The sequence below is a fragment of the Sturnira hondurensis genome, unplaced genomic scaffold, assembly GCF_014824575.4.
Source record: "Sturnira hondurensis isolate 20B ecotype Veracruz unplaced genomic scaffold, ASM1482457v3 Scaffold0010600, whole genome shotgun sequence".
NCBI classification, from domain to species: Eukaryota; Metazoa; Chordata; class Mammalia; order Chiroptera; family Phyllostomidae; genus Sturnira; species Sturnira hondurensis.
Window position 1 is genome coordinate 98,948 of NW_028083231.1, and position 16,898 is coordinate 115,845.

The window sequence follows — 16,898 nt, forward strand, 5'->3', positions numbered from 1 at the left end:
ACAGCTAAGTCTCAGGCAGTCTGAGACAGGGTCAGGGCAAGAGATGCAGGCCTGAGCACCACCCCCCACGGGCACAAGCACTCCACGGCTGCCCTCCTTGAGGCACACTGCCCTCTGGCATCTCCCCACATGTCCACTGAGCAGGGGCTCACCTTCCAGAAGAACCCATGGCTCAGCAATGTGACTCATTGTGGGGATTCCTTGAAATAACAGTCCCCTCCTCTCTCTACCTCCGGGCACCTGAAACTCAGGCCAGGCCTCACAGAAGCAAGACCAGGAGGCCCCACAGTCCAGCTTGGGTCTCCTAAACAACCGCACACACTGGCAGGGCTTGGTCAAACCCGCTAACTGCAGGTGGAGAGCAGACAGGAGAGCCGATGCAGGGGCCCTCGAGGGACCCCACTTGCCCTGCCCTCTTCTGCGACTGGTTTGATCCAGGCAGGTGAAAACAGTAGTTCAAGGTGCCCCTTTAACCCTTTACTCACCACAGAGCCCCTTCCTGGGCCAGCATCTAGATCTCCTGCCAGGGCCCCTGCCCCCTGCCCCTCCTCTCTGTTTGACACACCTTGGTGACCACGCAGCAGGGGAAGAGGGCTCTAAGGACAAGGCCTGCATTTAGCCAGGGAGGGTGGAAGGGAGCGGGAGCCGAGGCAGAGAACAGCCTCATTAATATTTCAGAGGCACCGTCACTGCAGCTCCTGAGCCCTCCACAGCCCCACCACTTGTGCTAGTGGAGGGAGGAGTATGGGCAAAGAAAAGGAAATAAAACAGAGAAAACAGATTTAAAGGGACAGCCCCCCCCCTCCATTCTTCCTCCCCCTTGTTCCTGGTACAGTCTGTGCACATGTCAAGTGGCCCTCCCAGGGAACAGCTTTGGGTGAAAACAATAACAGCAGGAAAGGGTCAAGCACTGCCATGGCACCCTCTCTCTACACTCAGGAACATGCCCTCAATCAAACCTCCAATCCTGCGGGGCTGTCCCTGGGGAGGGCCTGTTGTACTGCCACCAGGTTACCAGGACCCCCTCAGGGACCTGCTGGGGGCTGCCATCAAGGCCAAAGGATGCTTCCCATTCAGTGCCAGGTCCAGACTCAGAGGACCGTCTCAGGCCAGCAGAAAGATGGATGCATAGAGTCCAGGCTAATTAGAGTCCAGCCAAAGAGAATTCTGGAACCCGGAAAAGCCCAACAAGTCTAGATACCTGGAGATGGCAGAGACCCAAGTTGGTAAACCTCTACAGCACCCCCTAAGAACCGGTAGCTCAGCGCTTTCATCTGGAGTGGCAAATGCCAGACTTGGATGGGGACTTTAAAAATGCTCGGTACCAGCCAGAGCTTCACAGTCAGAAGATGGATGGCACAGGGCCTCTTTGAAATCCCCCGGGGGATCCTGAAGCCCAGCCAGGTTGCCTTTAGAAACTCCATGCAAGGCCCAGAATCATCCAGTTAAGGCAAGTGCCAACAGAGAATGTGAAATGTTACAGCCACTATAAAAAGTGAGGTGGCAGTTCCTCGAAGAATTAAACATACACATTACCACAGAACCCAGCCATCTCACACTGGGGTATGTACCCCAAAGAATTGGACATGAGATCGCTAAAGGCCTGGCATGCCCATGTTCATAGCAGCATGAGTCACAGTAGCCAAAGGTGGAAGCAACCCAAGTGTCCAACGACAGAGGCATAGATGAGCAAAATATGGTCTATTCAGACAATGGAATAATATTCAGTCTTCAAAAGGAAGACATTCTCACACAAGCTACACAATGGGTGAACCTTGAGGATATTATGCTAAGTGAAATAAGCAAGTCACAAAAGGATAAACATGTGATACCACTTGTATGAGATCCTTAGAGCAGGCAAACTCCCAGGGGCGGGAAATAGCACAGCGTTTGCCAGAGGCTGGGGAAGAGGGGCAGGGTTTAGTGTTTCACGGGTACAGAGTTTCAGTTTGGGAAGATGGAGAGTTCTGAAGACGGATGATGGTGGTGGTCGCACAACAATGTGAATGCACTGATGCCGCTGAACTGCACTTAATCATTTAAAAATGATTAAGATGAGAAATTCGATGGTATGTATATTTTGCTGCAATTAGAAACACAAACAGCCCCCCCCCCCCAGCCCTTTTGTTCTCTGCCCAGAGTACTTCCCGCGGTGCCTCAGGCAGCACAGCGATTGCGGGAGTCCCACTGCCTCGACCACCAGTCAACTGATGATTCTGCGCATGTGGATTTTCACCTTCAGGAGCATCCCCTACCTGGCATGAAAACCTAAGCAGACCCTCCCATAGGTGCCCTACCCTCATCCTTTAGCCTCTGACCTTTGACACCACCTTCATCCTACCTCAGCTGGATGGTTACATATTAGGTGGCAGAAAAGCAGATGAGTTGAGAAGCTGGGCTTGCTGGGGGCCATTGCCGGTGCTCTGCTCCCTTCCTTGGAAGAAGTGTGGCCCTGTGTCCCCCCTGCCTAGCCCCCCACTTATTGCTTGTATGCATGTCTTCGGAGTTGCTGACCTCATCCCATCCTCAGAAGGGACCAGAAGGGTAGGCCAGAACACTTGGGGAAGGCCTGACCTCCAGATCACACTTCCTGTTTATACAAAATGGCTTTAGGAGGCACAAAGGAACCCCCAGGAGGTTGTGGCATACACTTGCTAGATATTCCCTGATTTCTATTTCCCTCTTCTCATGCAGTATTTTAATTTTTAGCTAGGCGTTTTCTCATCCAGCCGATGACTATATTCCCCCAACTCCGGTACAGCTACCTATGGCCATGTGACTATATCCTGGCTCATGAGATTTGAGTAAAAGGAACAGAGACACACCTTACTCATGGACAGCATTAGAGGTTCTCAGCACATGGGGAAAAATAAGGGGTAAGGTCAACTTCGGGGTTGTGTCTTTATTTATTTATTTTTAATTAAAAAAAATATTTTATTTACTTATCTTTAGAAGGGAAGGGAAGGAGAGAAGGAGAGAAATATCAATGTATGGTTGCCTCTCATGTGTCCCCTGCTGGGAACTGGCCCGCAACCCAGGCACGTGCCCTGACTGGGAATCGAACCGCGATCGTGTGGTTCGCAGGCCCGCACTCAATCCACTGAGCTACACCAGCCAGGGCTATATTTATTTTTTTAAGATTGTATTTATTTATCTTTAGAGAGGGGAAGAAAGGGAACAAAACATGATGTGTGAGAGATACATTGACTGGTTGCCTATAACACACCCCTAGCCAGGGACCAGGCCTGCAACCCAGGCATGTTCCCTGACTGGGAATTGAACTGGTGACCCTTTGGTTCACGGGCCAGCGCTCAATCCACTGAGCCACACCAGCCAGGGAAGGGTTGTGTCTTTAAAGGAAAAAATGTGATTTCTCCCGCCCCTCTCCTCCTTCCTGCCAGCTGAAATGCTGATGTGAAGGCAGGAGCAGAAGCAGCTATCTTATTCTACCTGGCATGCTGCATGTTGAGGATGGCAGCACTAGCAAAGGAGCCCGGGCCCCTGATGGCCAAGGAGCTGTATACCAGCCCTAGGTTGCCTAGACCTTTGCATGTGAATGAAATCAACTTCTCTCTTGTCTATATCTCCATTAAGCTGGGTCACTGTTAAAGAGGGCAAGTCAATCACCTAGGTAATTCAGGCATGTAGGGAGGAAGCCAGTCTCAATCACTGGGTACTGTGCTTGCTTTCCTTTTGTGGCCAAAGCTGGCTCTGGTTCTAAGAGAGCCAGGAGGTCTCCATGAAGTCTCCACGACCTACCAAACCTCTGTACTTCCATGGACTCCCTGGCACATGTGATGATTCATAGCTGGGCTCCCTCTCACCTGTGCCAGTTGCCATGGTCCTAGAAGTTCTAGCCAAAGCAGGAGGAGACAGAACCATGAAAGTACTAAAGAGAGACAGAATGACAATCTGGTCATAGGCACTGCTGAGCACCTGGACTGTGTAGGGCACTCTTCTCAGGCTTTGGTGGAACGACGCATTCCTTCTGTGCAGTAAACCTGTAAGGCAGGAACACTGATTATCTCCACTTTGGAGCTGAAGCTGCTGAGGCACAGAGAGGTTAATGAGCTCACTCAAGGTCACACAGCCAAGCAAGGAACAGAGGTCGACTCAGGTGGTCTAGCTCCAGAGAATTCTATATTGTTCTTCTGCCAAGTGACTGCCCAGAAAACTCCAGAAAAACAGCAAACACATGATTAAAGCCAATTAGAGTTCAACAAAGTGACTAGACAGTAAATTTGTTCCTGTAAACCTCAGAGCTTGGAGTTACAGGCGATGGGGTCGAGCCTGGCTTTGTGATGGGGCACAAATTACTCAACCTCTCTGAGTCTCCACTTTTGTCTGGGAAATGGGTCCTTGTTCCTTTTGGCTGGGTTGGTGTGAGCTCCTAGGACAGAGGTCACCACATGTACATAACATAGTAAGGTCCCTATTTCCCTGGAGGGTTTCTTCTCCCAGAAGATGAGAGAGGGGAATGTTTCTTGTTGAGTCAATCCGGCTGCTACGCCTGCCCTCCCTCTGCCTGCCTTGAAGCCCTGAGCTCTCTCTGAGCCCATCTGGACCCCATAGGTCAGGGCCAGGCTCCATCAGTGAGGCCAGAGCATTCTGCTTGGCCGGACGCTATTCCTATACGCCTCTCAGATGCTCCCTTGTTGCTGGGGCCATCCTCAAGCTTGCCCTGACTCCGAGTCCCTCCTGGAGAGGGCTAGGCACTGCAGGAGCAGCTGGCTCCCCAGGATGCTTCCGGAGGGAAGTACATACTCCCACATGGTGGCTCTCACAATACTAGGTGCCCCTGGGTCCCAGGGGGAAGTTGGAAGTCCCTTTTTGGCTGCTGCCTTAAAGTGTCATTAAGGGGGCTCACGACTCTACCCTTGGGGGGGGGCAGTCATTTGTTTCCTGCCAGAGAAGGCGAGAGAGCTAGAAAAGGAGAGCTGGAGAGAGCAGGAGAGCGAGAAGCGATGGGCAGGAAGCATAATGACACTAATTATCCAATTACTGCAGCTGTGGCAGAGAGAGCTGCATTGCAGCAGGGAGCTGGAGCCAGCCGCCCCCTCCCCGCCCTCGTGGTCCAGCCCACTCTGGCCCACACCCCTTCTGCTTTAGCCTGTGAGCAATTGGTGGGCAGTGAGATCCTGAGCTTGCCCTGAAGAGCGTGGTCTGGCCTGTGGGCTCTGAAGTGGTGGGGTGCGGGGAACCCAGAAACTCCTTGGCTGGCCTGTGGGACATGCCTCCAGCCTGCAAAAGGCAGAGAACATACATCCGGGCTCCAGCAGGTAGTGGGTCCCTGTCCTCCAAGCCTTCATAGCCAGAGAACACATGGACAGAATAAGGGTGCCTAGTCCCAATCCTCCCCCAAGTCTCCCCAGCTCTGTCCATGGTACCACGCTGCCCATCCTGCCAGTTTCCAATCCCAAAGGCTAGCTCTAAGCCACTGAAGCAGCCAAGGCCTAAACAGGTAATTAAGGAGGCCTTGGGACACTGCAGCACAGGGGTGACTAGAGAAGGCGACTGCCAGAACACGCATGTGTTGTCCTGGGGACAGGCTCCGCTGTGGGTCTTGGTGGAGAGATGATCTGGTTTTTGGGAACAGGTTGAAGCCCTTGGGAAGACAGGCTTGGGAGGACTCACTGGGTCAAGGTCAGGGGCCAGCAGGACTATCAGGGAAGGAAACGCACTTCTCTATGACCAATAAAAGAGTGTGGATGGCCAGGACCCTAATGGGGAACCAGAAATATGTGAGCTACCCAGGAGGTCTCTGCCTGATGACAAAGTAGGCTTCCATGAACCTTGTAGGATCCAGCTTGGCTGGAGGTTAAAGCCAATTCAACGAGGAGAAAGAGCTGATGAGGACTGTCACCCTCCAGGGACCCTGGGCACAGGCTCCTCTGAGATAACTTAGAAAAGACTTTGGCCTTGGGCAAGGGCGCCAAGGGGGAGCAGAGAAGATGTGTGCAGGCTAAAGATGGGAGTTGAGTCTAGCTGGCCTTGTGTGACCCAAACAAAAAGAACCAGCAGGCCAAAGTGCTCGTGCCACCTTTCTAGGCTGACCACAGAGGTACACCTGCTACCAAATGCACCAAAGAAGGGGACAGAGGGGCTAACAATGCCATCCCAGAGGACACCTCGGAAGCTGCAGCTCAGGGATAGCCATCCATAAGGCTTCCCAGTGCTGCTCCAGTATCCTTACTGACCCCCACAGTGATGACAGCAGGACCTGAAAGTCACCAAGGGCCTGGCTACCATCTGAATCATACAAAGAGAGCCATGCCAGGTCCTGAAAGGCTAGTTCTGACAGAGGAACTGGTATGCAAATCCAGAAGCATTTCCAGCAAAGTCATGACAGGACACCACAAAGGTCCAGTAGGCCCAGGGGGTGCTGGGAGGGATTAGGAGAATCTTACAAAGGCACCAGGGCCCCTCTCATGTAATGTCTCAATAATGACAACATTGCCAGAGTCTGAGTCTCTCCCTTCGGCGTACCCCATGCCATGGCCCACTGACCAATAGAGGAGGAGGGGCCACAGGAAAGAGAGCAGATGGGGTCAGGGGTGATCTGGATGGGCCTTTGCTCCTGCCCTCCCTGTTGTCCTGCTGCAGATGCTGAGCCACAGCAGGTGGGAGCCTCCCTCTGATGGCAGGGGCCGCCCCCTCACAGGGCAGGGCTCCCAACCAAGACAGGACATTTCACCCCAGGTTCTTCCAGGAAGAATGGAGCAGAGGCCCTGGCTGGCGTAGCTCAGTGGATTGAGCGCGGGCCTGCGAACCAAAGCATCGTGGTTCGATTCCCAGTCAGGGCACATGCCTGGGCTGCAGGCCAGTTCCCAGCAGGGGACCCACAAGAGGCAACCATACATAGATGTTTCTCTCCCTCCCTCCTTCCCTTCCCCTCTAAAGATAAAGAAATAAAATCTTTAAAAATCAAGAATGGAGCAGAGGCCCATGGTGGGGGGTATCAGGGAAGATCCCCAGGACCTGGTGTGGCAGCTGGGTCCCAAATTCAACCCAGGAGGCAGGGGCCCTGGCCATTCCCCACACTGGGCAAGGAGAGCTCTGAGCACTTTCCACAGGGCTGCTCCCCTGTGGAGAAGGGTCCTCCCTGGGTGGTCACGTCCCGTGCCACCCTCCTGGCCTGTGCCAGTGATCACGTGGGTGGTGGTTCAGCAGAGCCCGCTGTTCCACGAGCCTCCACCCTGGTTCAGAACTCGGGCGTGCAGGATGTCCGATGTCAGGATAGTCCAGGGACTGATGGCATTGCCAGGCCAGGTGAACAAAGGTGACCACGGTGGCTCTTCAGAATGTGCTCTGACTCCCAAGCAAGCCAGAGATGGGACTCTCAAAGGGAAGCAAAGGGAACCAAAGCCCTGTCCTCTGGGTCTCCAGCAGCTAGAATGGAGCCGGCCAGCAGCGGCTCCACATCTCCCTGTCCCTTTCTTGGTTGCCAGCTTTGTCTTCCTTTTTTAATCAGGAGAGTCTGGTGTTCCTGGGATGTTTGGCCATCCTCAACTGTGGGCTTTTGCTTCTGATCGTGCTCTCCTGCCCACAACTGCCTCTCTTGCCTACCTCTGGGAGGAAAACCCACGGAGAGCCAGATGCCTTCAAGTCCATGGGGAAACACCCATAGCTCTGAATTCTAAAGAGGTCCGGGGAATGCTTGGCAGAATGCTTCATTGGGGGGAAGGGAGGAACGGGACTTGCCAAATGGTTCTAATGGTTCAGAAGATAAGTTTTGCCTTAAGATGACTGAGCGGGGGCCTATAGGTCAGGTATTGAAAGATACAAGGTTTGAGAAGTAAACACGTGGTACTGGCATTGGAGCCCACGGACAGGTTCCATGTAATGGGGCACACAGCCCAGAAACAGGCCCTTCAGAATCTGTGCTGAAGGAGGCATCGTACACTAGCCAGAGGACAAATGACTGGCTAAAAGAAATGTGGACATTAGGTTAGCATTCAGGAACTGACAATGTACCTTGGATCCTCACCTCATATTATTCCTCAAGACAAACTTCCTTTGGATTAAGCAGGGTTTAGTGAACATGGCACAGGGGCCAAATCTGGCAGCCAAGTGTTTCTGTGAATAAAGTTTTATTGGCACATTCATTTCTGTTGTGTCTGTATTCATACTTCTCTGCAGAGTTGAGCAATCAGGACAGAGACTGTGTGACCCACAAAGTGGAAATGTTTACTTTCTGACCCTTTGCAGGAAAGGTTTACCCACCCATGAATGGAGTTAAACGTGGTAAAAGTTCAATGACACACATGCATACACTCACACATGAATAGTTCTCAGATTTCTGTAAGGTGCTTTGTAAGCCTAGAAGCAATGGAAGAAATCACACACAAAAACAATGTGAGACAGAGAGTGTTTACCTTTTGCATGAAAAAAAAAAAAGAAACAGGCAAAGAGCAAAGAAATTTTAAAATTATTTTCAACAAACATGCAAAATTGTCACTATCTTTTATGTATAAATGTATTGAAACCCACAAGAGAAACACTGGGACTGCAATAAAAGTGAGGAACAGACAAATCACTAAAAAAAAAAAAACAAAAAAAAAACCCGACATACAATCAATAAACATGTGGTAAAATGCTCACCCTCATGAGCAATGAAAGAGACAGAAATGAAGGCAGATATTTTAGACCAAGATATTTATGCCAGGTTGTTTGATTAGGATAGACTGGCAAGGCCAGGGTCAGCCAGCCCTGTGGGATGTGCTGAAAAGCCCTTGCGGAGAACAGCTTGGCAGAATGAGCTTCGATCCGGGCACTCTCCTCGGGACAGGACGAGCATTACCCACTGAGGTGCTCAGCTGAGCCTCACCTATGAGAGTGAAAGAAATCCGACTGCCTGGATCTCCACAAATAGCCAAATAATTAAGCGAATTACACTCTCTTGAGAGAATATTATTCATCCATTAAAAATTGTAATTACAGCCCTAAGGACTGCCCTGATACATCCTGGGTACTTGATAAATAGCTGTCGAATGAGTGAATGATTATTTGTAGTTCCTTCTTTGCATAGTTCAAGTTCTTTATTTTTGCAATCAGCATTTACTGCTTTCATAACCTTAAAAAATTAAACTGTATCCATTTTGAAAAATTCATTTAGGAATGGATTATATTAATAAAGAAAATGTGCATGTGAACTAAAAAAAATAGATTACACAATTATGCCCATGGTATAATTACAGTAATGTGAAAATAAATAGCCTATGCAAGAAAACGGAGCAGAAACGCGTCCAATAAAATGGAAGCGCTGGCTTGCATTTTGATAATAGGATGGATGGGGCTTCCTATGTCTTCTATTTCTCTGTGTTTTATGAATTTTCTATAAAGAGCACATATGTTAACACCATTATTTTTAAATGAAAAAAGTTTTTTCTTTTTAAACCCAAGCATCTCGTCTATTCGTACAGAGCTACCCGGGCCCCTCTAGCATATGCCTCAGTAAGCCAGCCTGAGCACAAGACAGGGGCCTCATCAGGAAAGAGCAGGCCCAGATCTGGGTTTGCCCCAAGCTGGTGCACCAGGGCCACCGGAGTCAGCATGCGGCCAGGCCAGTCTGGGCATCCTCACTGCATGATGGGCTGTTCTCTCTCACCTATCCACCACCTGTGTGGGGCACCTGGCCAGTCTTAAACACTGTGGCAAAAGCCCCCAGACTCCCCAGGGCACAGACAGGCTGCCCTGAGGCATCTACACCCGCTTAATCCACTCCGTTTCGAGGAGCCATGGGGAAGTAGGCATGGGAGTGACCCCAGGGTCTTTGTGAGAGCTTGGGTCTGCTTTGGCTCTAAAGCGACACCATGTGACATAACCTTCTGGAGTGATGGAAATGTTCTCTATATGCACTGTCCAATATAGTAGCCATCAACTACATGTGCTTACTGAGCACTTGAAATGTGGCTAGTTTGAAAGAGAACTGAATCTTAAATTTTATTTAATTGTACCTAAATCACCACTTCTGGCTGCTTGCTAGTGCATCGGACTGCGCAGCTCTAGAAAGTGCCGCGAGACTGGGGCTGTATTCTCTTTCAGACTTCTCATTTGAATAAAAGGGTTCCCTTTTACGGAGGGAACTCATGTACAGAACACCAAATCAGGCTCAGAACCCTCTTCAAAGAGGCACTCCCCAGGATACTGATCATAGCATCCCTTTGCACACCACTGATTTGGATCCAAGTCCCTGGAAACTTCTTGTTCTCCAAGTTCGCTGCTAGTCCTTGAGGTGGGACTCAGGACAAACCTCCAGGCCTTTCCTCCTCTCTCTCTCACCCCGTGGCTCTGGTTTGGGTTCTGCCACCTACTCGGCCATGTAACCTTGGTCCTGTCCCCTTCCCAACCTTGGGCAGTCCAGGATGCCTGGCCTTCAATCCTACATCTGAGAGCCCCTTTCCCTCCGTCCTGGTGACATGTGGGCTCAGATCCTGCTCTCCAGGCGGCACTCCCAGGCCCACTTCCAGCACCTCCCACCCAACAGAAGGTGCACAGGCAGGGGAGGGCTTTCCAGCCAGGCGCCACTTGGCCTGGCTTCTGCCAGCTCAGCCAGGGTGGGGAAGAGAAGAACAGCGAGGAGCTGGGGCCTCAGATAAAGAAGTAGCCTTCTGGGAAATGACAGGGGGAAGACAGAAGACATCTGTACATTCCAGGTCTCTGCCTGCTGTGCCTAGCAAAATCACAGCCAGAGCTTGGTGCCTGGGCCCATCTCAGAGACGGCACTGGTGAGGCTCTAAGGCAGCAAGCCCTCAGTTACATTTAAGCATCTGACTTTGGTGCCACAGCCCAGGCTCCCACCTATAAGCCTCCGTTTACACACACTGAGACTGCCCCTTCGTAGACATGCAGTGGAGAGGCCACACAGAAGACTTACTGAAACGCAAAGCATTCCCCAGCTTGTCTCAGACAGATATAAATCCATGGTTTAACTGTTGTTTTTTTTCAGTAAGTAGATGGGGGAAGGGCACAGGAGGCTCAGCTTTCAAGCCACAGGGTCTTCCCAGGGCTGGAAGTGCCCTCGACAATCAGCTCACGTGCACAACACTCCATTCTGCTGAGCTCAGCACAGACTTCCAGAGACTATGGAACTAGTGGCTACATGCACGGACCGGACTCAGGAGCCTGACAGCCTGCCTTTCCATCCTGATTTTACCATCCACTGGCTCTGTGACCTTGGGCAAGTTGCCTAACCTCTCTGGGCCTCAGTCTCCTCCTCTGCAAAGTGCGGATAGTAACAGCCCTTGCTACATGTGGTTGTTTCAATGAAGGGATGTCTATGAAGCGCTGAGAACAACATCTGGCACAAGTGCCATTATTATTATCACTGCCATTACCTACAATGGTTGATGTGGTAGAGACAGCACCCATCAGTTAGATACACACACCCTCAGTTTAAAATCGGAGGGGGTGCAATGGGCACAGCCGCATATGTGCTGACATCTCACTTTGCAAGGTGGGATGAAGGAAGCTGGGTCTGGCTTTGCTAGCTTCAAAAATCCCAGCTGATGGTCAGCTCTCAAAGTCCCCATGGGCCCAGGGCACTCTCATCTTGTCCACCAGGAAGGCAAGGGGGGAGAAGGGGAGGGGCTTAAGCTGACCCCAGCACCCTTTGGCTGCCTCCCTGGGCTGGGAGAAGACATTCTTGGATGGAGAGAACTCACTGACTCACTGCCGGGCCTCTTCCCCACTTGCTCGCAAATGATTCAACCTCTGAAGCTCCAGCTGGGAATCCTGAAATGTCGTTGGAGTGCCCTGAGACCCCCCTCCCAGGCCTGCAGCAGGGAAGGGACCTGGCCAAAGTCACAAAACCATTAGTCCCAGAGCTGGCAGGAAACCCAAGAGCTCCCCCAAACTTTCTTTACCCATCAGGGGCCTGGTACACTGCCTCTGTGCCTGTGGTTGTAGCTCTCTCCCCAGCCTCAGCGCTCTTAGCCTAGGGCTTCCTTCCCCATAGGACTGGTTCTCCTTCTGGCTCCATGCAAAGCCCCCTCCCACGCCGCCCCAGTGCCATCTGCCTGCGTTACCCCCCACATGTCTATGCCAGAGCCGCCTGCCCCTTTGCTCAAACCACCTGGCAGTGCTGGGAATGGACCAGGTTGATCTGATCAAGACTAGCTGTGTCCTTGGCCTTCCTTCTCCTTGAGGCTAGCAGGAGGGACAATTAATACCCTGGGACCAAAACTGTCAGCCCCTTCCAACACCCTCGGACCCTCTACCAGATCTCAGCCAGGCCTGGAAGGGACCCAAGCAGCCCCCAGCCCTCCCCTCTGAAGGCTAGTTTGGCTGGGATTCTCACTGCCCAGGTCTGCTTCCCAGCTCCTCTGTCATGAGCCCCATGGCCTTGGTTTCCTTGGCTGTAAAAAGGGACAGTGAAAATAACAGCTTGCACTTGGCATTGATGGTGAGATTCAGCTGAGGGCCCAGGAACCCTCCTCTTAGAAACGTGATGGACCTAGGGTGTCCCCCATCTACTTGTCCGTCCAGTCCCCTGAGAGGGGACTCTTCCCTCTCAGGGCCTTAAGTTGTCTCATCTGAAAAATGGGGACAAAACCTCAGGCCTTGCTTCCCTCATTGGGTGATTCTGCAGATTCAGCGAGGTCAAGGTCGTGAATGTGCCACACAGAAACCTGTGTTCCCTCTGAGTCACACCTGGGTTGGGCACTTGATTAAGACCTGGCACAGATGAAGTACCAGTCCCTGACTTAAGACGTTCACAGACCAGTGAGGATGAGAGCAGGCCTGAGGGCACTGAGCTAGTGGGCAAATGAGAAGGATGTGTACCAGGCTGGCACCCAGCACCTTGCAGGGTGCCAGGGGAGATTGAGATGGCCAGGGTCAGGCTGGACTGAACCCTGCAGCTGTCAGGGACCCACTTGAGGTTGGAGGCCCAGTGGCCTCATCTTTGAAATACTGAGTGGCCCACTCTCCCGCCCCAGTCTGGCAGTGTCAAGTGTCTAGTTCAGGGATGGTGGCCCTTACCTGTTCATTGAGGAAGCTTTCCCCCACTCTCTCCCAATTCCTCACTCAGGCCCTCACAGGGGCTCTCCCAGGCTCCCACCCTTGCCTGCCATCCACCCTCAGCTGGTCTGGCCATTAAGTCCCACAGAGCCAGCTGAAGGAAAGAAACCAGGTCCTAGAGAGAAAATCGGAGGACTATCCAAGGGAGAAACCCAGTACTCCCTCCTCTGGGACATGCGCCCCCCGCCCCCACCCGTGCTCCAAATTTCAGAATCCTATACCCTTGGGAAAACTGAGGCCTGCACAGGAGAATCCTTCTGGCCAAGGTCACACAGGTGAGGAGGAGGAGGACAGCTGTGCAAAAAGGGATGGAGAAGGAGTTATCCAAGTGTGGCCAGGGAGGTTAGCCATGGCACTGCCCATGCATATGGAGAAGGGTCTGCTGGTTGTCTGTGTGGGCGTGCAGGGACAGTGTGGGAATGTGTGCGGGTTTCTCAGACCGTGTGTCGGGAGTGAATAACAGTGTGAGGGCGCGGGGGAGGGGTGCTGCGAAGCTCCGGAGGTGCGTGCTCAAGGCCGGCTTGGCCCAGGCCCCACGCCCCGGCTGTGCCCTCCGGGGACCCCGCCCGCAGCCCCCGGCGGCCTTTTTTTCCCCCAGACGGAGATGCGCGTGCGCGCGGCATGCGGGGCGCAGGGTGGCTGCGGGGCGCTGCCCGCCGGCCCGGGGCTGCGGGTTGACGCGCGGACGCGGCGCCGCAAGGACACGCAGGCCCCGCGCTGGGTGCAGGTGCCGTGAACGGAGACTCGTGTCTTCCCACCTGCCAGCCTCGCCACCTGCCAGGCTGCTCGCCCCGCCCGGCCCGCGTCCGCGCCCACCCCAGGGCGCCCGTGCGCCCCGGGGCACCACTTACCCGGTCATGGGCACGGCCGCCACCGCGGCCTCAGCTCTGGCGGGCGCTGTCGCTGCGGGCGGGCGCCCGGCGGGCAACGATCCGCTCCAAGGACGGAAAAGCCCGGGCACAGGGCAGCCTGGCCGGCGGCGCGGGCGCGACCCTCCGTGGCAGGCGAGGGCTGCGACCGAGTGCTCCCCACGCTCCGCACCGGCGGCGGCGGGCGACGCGGCGCGCTCGGCTCCAGCCGCAGCTCTGAGCGCGGAGGGAGGGAGGGAGGGAGGGAGGGAGGGAGGGAGGGGGGGATGGAACAGTTNGGGAGGGAGGGAGGGAACAAGTTGGGGGGGGTGAGGAGGAGGAGGGAGGAGGGATCGGGCGTGGGGGGCGGCGCGCGTTGCGGGGCCGTGGGGCTCCTGAGCCATGCGCCCAGTACCCGTCTTTCTATCCCCCAGGATGCGCGGGGTGCCCCCCCTTCCAGGTCTGACGGTGACCCCTGAGGGCGCTGACCTAGGTGGGGTGGGCACTGCTGGAACCTGGGGGTCTTGGTACCTGAGGTCGCAGAGAAAGAGCTATGAGCATGTGGCTGGAGCACCAGGTTCCTGCTCCCTCTCAAGACCACTGTCCTCTGGATCCCTCTCCCTGAAGTCACATGGGGTGTGGAGCTGGGTTGCTGATATATACTGTGGGGTCCGTGGGCCCCTACCTTGATGGGGGCGGGGATGTGATCGTCCTGCAACTGCTTTCCATTGGGAATACAATATCTAAAAGTGTTTTTAGAAGAGAAGCTGGAGCTTCTGATCTATTCTCAAAATCCGTGACCCCAAAAGATTATAACACAAACCCTGTTATACAAGACAGAGGAAGACACTGCATACAGGTGGACACCAGAGACGAACACACAGGGACACAGACATTCGTGGACACAGTGGAGACAGACACACAGACGAACCCCAATGCAGAGACCGTACCCACAAAAGTACAGATGCGCATTGGTGGACAGAGACCCTAGTGCTTGCCCCTGGACACCCAAGTGGAAGCTAGCTGGCTTATGCCACTTGTCGTTAGAACCCCAAGCTCCACAGCTCCAGGCACTGTGGGTGCCTCCGAACCTACCTCAGGCATTTGAGCAGAGAGCAGAAGTGCAAGGGGCCGGGGGTGGCACAGGAAGGGAGCTGAGTGTGTAGGCAAGAGAAGTGACAGGCCCACAGTGAGCATCACCCACGTGGATCTAAGGCAGGGCTTAGAGCCCGACAAAGTGGCAGGTAGAAGAAGCCTGGACACAGCCACAAGTTTGACCTTGCCTTGGACAAACAGAGACCCAGGGCTCTGTGTGCCAGGCCCATACTGGGTGCTGGGGACACAGCAGAGACCGCAAAATGGAACTGGCAGGCAGAGAGAAAATGCACAGTAACACAGTGGGGATAAGGGTGTGGGGGGGACCATCTATTAAGGGAGAGGAAAGATGGTGCTGGGAGCTAAGGAAAGGCTTCTTTGAGGAGGTCTCACTGTGACAGAGACCTAGAGGACACAAAGGCCCTTCAGGAGGTCTTCCCTGGGCCAGGAGACTGTCACACCTCTCCACAGTCTGTCCCGCCTGCAGGAAGCAGCTGGTTCCATGGACAGCCTTTGAGACCCAACACCTCTCAGTGCAGGCAGAGGTCACATGCATGCTGATGCACACTCAAGGTGGTCACTCACCCATGTTCATGCACACACACTCACACCTGCTCACATATTCATGCATGCTCACTTACACATGACTGCACACATTTACGGACAGACACATGCTCCATCACACACACAGGGTCACATATGCACACCTTACACACACACACACTCAAACACCCCACACATGCTCACACACACAGCTGATACATGCACAGTGACAATGCCCAATGATTCACACACTGCCACACATTTACACACTATTATTCACTCATAGTCATATGTTCTCACACTTGTGCACTCAGTCACACATATACCTAGTCACTCATATTCACAGTTGTACACAGTTATTCACAATCACAGCTACTCAGCTATGCAGTCACACTCTGTCACACTCACATACTCATAAGTCTAACACAGACACAGTCGTTCACACTCTTTTTCACACACTCACACATTCATTCATACTTGCTCACTCAAGCACTCACGTACACACTCCCCTTCCACTCCAACCCCAGCCGCTTTCCTGGGTGTTTGCTCTTTGAAAGCGAGCTGGCTGTCTTGCAGGGCAGGGAGGAGGGTGTTCCAGCAAAGTGGTCTGGCCGTTGTGGGCTTAGCTGCCCTTGGCCCCACAGCTGCCCTTGGCCCCACAGCCGCCCTGGAACCGGAAGCCAGCCCCTGACTTCCTGAACACCTATCAAAGGCTCAGTGCTAGCTGTGGAGACTCACATCATTGTGTGTTCAGCCACCTTGGAGTTGTTCTTGCCATCCCACACTTGGAGGGATACCAGGCCTCACCTGAAGGCAGTTGTAAAACTAGGCTTTCTCCTTGGCTGGGAGATGGAGTACCGCTGCCCCTCAACAGAACAGGAGTTCCAAATGATAGGAGCACCTCCTGAGAGCCCCAGGCCTCCCCTCCTTGCCAGATTCAGGCCGTGTCTCTTTCTTGGTCTTGGAGCTTGGTGTGACAGGCTCCTTGGGCACATCCTTCCATGCCATCCCTGAGGGCCCTGGCTCCAGAGTCAGAGGAGGTAGGGGCAGGGTGCTTCCTTGGGCAGAGAGTGCACCCTGGGCAACAGCAAACACTTCCTAGTAGACACGTGTGCTCTGGGAGGACGGGAGTGAGGAAGAAATGGAAGCTGGGAGGGAAAGGGAGAGACTCACGTGTGCAGGCCTGAAAGTGGATGAAGAAAAGAGAGAAGACTCCCTTGGGACTCTGTCACTGCCTTCCCTCAGAGACCTAAGCAGCTAATGGGCTAGGAGAGGTGATGCCTGCCCCCCCCATCCCTGATTGCCCCTGGGGGCATGTTCATTTTACTGATGGCTGCTGTCCACATGGCAGCATTAGCACCAGCACGTGAAGTCCGTCCTGCTCCTAGAGCT